The sequence below is a fragment of the Sapajus apella genome, unplaced genomic scaffold (assembly GCF_009761245.1).
Source record: "Sapajus apella isolate SASKATOON/1434 unplaced genomic scaffold, GSC_monkey_1.0 scaffold12, whole genome shotgun sequence".
Lineage (NCBI taxonomy): Eukaryota > Metazoa > Chordata > Mammalia > Primates > Cebidae > Sapajus > Sapajus apella.
In genome coordinates, this window is record NW_022436952.1 from 35,877,726 (window position 1) to 35,880,911 (window position 3,186).

The following is a 3,186-nucleotide window of genomic DNA, read 5'->3' on the forward strand; positions in this document are numbered from 1 at the left end:
TCTCTACTAAAAACACAAAAATTAGCCAGGCATGGTAGTGTGTGCCTGTAATCCCAACTAGTTGGGAGTCTGAGACAGGAGAATCGCTTGAACCCGGGAGGCGAGGTTACAGTGAGCCAAGTTCGCACCACTGCACTCCAGCTTAGACAACAAAGCAAGACTCCATCTCAGAAAAGAAAAAAAAAAAAAAGGTAGGAGTACCTTTGAGCCCAGGATAGAATCATTGCAGTGATTCTTCCCAGACAGAATCATTTCACTGAGCAATGATTGCACTACTGTGTTCCAGTCTGGGTGACAGAGTGAGACCAAGAGAAAAGAAAGCACAGTTCCCTTTTTCCTCATTAGAAGCTATTTTTCATTTCTTAGAAATATTTAAATTTTACTAACACGTCTGAGCGGAAGGGAAAACACAGTATATCATGAGTAGACCGTTGAGTTCACCAGAAAACTCCCAAAGAGAATTGAGGAACTTGTTAAACTCTGTAACACTTGTTACATTCAAGAGTTTTTCAGAGAGAAGTATGACTTATAATAAATAGTTTGGAAAGCTGAGTCTTGAAGACCTTTTTTTGTGTGTGTGTGGGATCTACAAGTCATTTTATTGAAATTGAACAAAGAACACAACGGTCTTCCTCGGCTGGGGGACCACCCTCCCCAAGCCATTTCCCACACTCTAGAATCACAGAGCTTGCACAGTATTTAATAAAAAAGTCACCTTTATATAGAAATCAGACTCTGTCGTGACGTCATTATGGACTATTTACAAACCTTCACATTATAAATGTTCCTTTTATGGTTTTCTCTCCTTTCTTTCCCTACTCAGGGGCTCCAGTACTTTCCCCTGGCTGATCCTGAAGTGGGGGTGGGGGGGTTACTTTAAGGGAAGGGGTGGTAGGCTACTCATAACTACTGGCACCAGCCTTAGGGTGTTGTGTCTTACCACAAGGTGGTGAACAGTCCCCTCCAATTGGGGGGATAGAGGACTTGGTGCAAAGGCATGGGGGATTAGACAGAATAGGTGGGTTGGAGTAACTTCCCATAGGCACAAGCATCCGCAGCCTGTCCTGACCCCAGCCTGCACCCTCTCAACTCCTCAACCGGGGCTGTGTGTGGGGGCAACAACTAGTTGCAGTGAGGGGATCAGCCCAGCCCTGGGTAGTGGGAGAATCCCCCACCCAGTCCCCACTCCTATCAATAGCCAGCAAACTGTCCATCCGTCTGAAGGTGGGAACAGATGGCAGGTAGGTGGGAAGAATCAGGCTAGCACTGCCCCCAGCCCCTGTCCAACACAGGAGGAATTGAGGTAGCAAACGGCTGAAATGCTCTGACTAGGGGTCAAAAGGGAAGTGAAGGAAAGGGCAGTGCCCACAGCCTAGGGGCTGGAAGAAGGCAGACCTTGCTTGTAAAGTGCTGTAGCCTCTAGCAGGGCTAGAACCCAGACAAACTTGGAAGAAAGCAGACCAGCCAAGGAACCAGGTACCGGGCATTCCTGACTGGTATATGCAGGGGTGGCTGGGGTGAGTGGGGTGCTAACTCTGCCATTAGCCTTCACCAGCCACTAACCACCTCTTGTCCACAGACAAACCAACACCCAACCAATACTGTGGGACTGACCTGCTCACAGCTGAAGGTTATGGGCCAATGGAGTTTATTCGGGGTTTTGGCCCCAGCCTGGGCTCCTCAATGGAAGCCACACCTTGAGCCTGGGAGTTCCTCGCTGGGGCAGGGGGTGCTTCTGTCTGCCACTTTCCAGGCTCACACCTCACAGAGGATCACAGAAAAATCCACGTGGATGCGGGGGGCTATCCAGCTTCACAATGCCCTGAGGAATCAGATTCTTATGCACTGGCCTCAGCTTGGCCCGCTTCTGCCCATTCTTAGTGACGACGGTCTCCTCATAGAACTCGTGAGCCAGATCCCCATCCTCATCATAGAACATGGAGCCGCGGCGCCTGAATACGAAGTGGGGCACAGCTCGGCCCCGAGGCCACACCAAAGCTTGCTCAGCCCCTGCTGCCTCTGAGCCCCCGCCCCCGGCCGCCAAGGTGAAGGGCCACAGCCCCCGAGCTTTGGAGCTGCTGGCGCCCGTGCCAGGGCCGCCGGCGCATGGCTGGCACCGCGGCCGCTCTGCTCACAGCGCAGTCGGCGCCACCATACCCGGCCCCAGCAGTGGCTCGCAGGTGCCACCGCCGCAGCCTTCCGCAGGCTCGGTCCTGAAGACCTTTTCAAGAGCCTAAGCCACAACTCCCGCTTCAAAGAATACAAAGACAGAGAGAAGCTTTTCCAAGTTAATATCCCTAATTTCTCAGATAAAGGCATTGCAAGCTGAGTGGTTCCTACCTTCTTAACTCCTTCAGTTCCTGGCCATACTGCTCTCCAGTCACACTAGTTTCAGCATTATCCCGTGAACATTTTCTACATTTTCTTAATAAGCCTGGAATACTTTCCTCTCATGTCCTCGACAAAGTTCTACTTATTACCTTAACTCAGATGTCATATCTGACGTGAAAATGTACCCTCAGTCTTTCCAGATAGAATGAATTACCCGTAATGTATGTACTCGTCTCTTCTATTAGCTAATGAAGATTGGAAATGCGTCTAATTCATCTGTGCATCTCTAGAGCCCATTGTAGAATAGGCATTCAATAAATGTTTGTCAACTAATTGACAGAGGAATTAATATATTGACAAAAACTTGTTTCAGATGCTGCTTGGTGAAGATTAGAACTTGCTCCTAGGTAAATAATTGAAGAATTTAGAGAAGACACTGCAGTGAGAGCCCAGATACCTACCTTCTCTGACTGTAGCTCAGTCACCATCTACATAACCTTAGAAAAATCACTTCAGGTCCGGCCACAATGGCTCACGCCTGTAATCCCAGCACTTTGGGAGGCCGAGGTGGGCTGATCACTTGAGGTCAGGAGTTTGAGACCAACCTGCCCAACGTGGCAAAACCCGGTCTCTACTAAAAATGCAAAAAGGCCAGGCGCGGTGGCTCAAGCCTGTAATCCCAACACTTTGGGAGGCCGAGGCGGGTGGATCACGAGGTCAAGAGATCGAGACCATCCTGGTCAACATGGTGAAACCCTGTCTCTACTAAAAATACAAAAAAACATTAGCTGGGCATGGTGGCACGTGCCTGTAATCCCAGCTACTGAGGAGGCTGAGGCAGGAGAATTGCCTGAA

The 3,186-nt window shown here is 49.7% G+C and overlaps 1 pseudogene across 1 annotated transcript; it reads right to left on the reverse strand.

Annotated features, from left to right (window-relative positions):
* Positions 1 to 971: 971 nt before the first annotated feature.
* Positions 972 to 2,819, reverse strand: LOC116552677 (annotated as a pseudogene). The gene is made up of 2 exons (XR_004269488.1): positions 2,793 to 2,819; positions 972 to 2,110 (listed from the first exon to the last, which is right to left on the reverse strand). The product of XR_004269488.1 is annotated as a tumor suppressor candidate 2 pseudogene (transcript).
* Between the last annotated feature and the right edge of the window lie 367 nt (positions 2,820 to 3,186).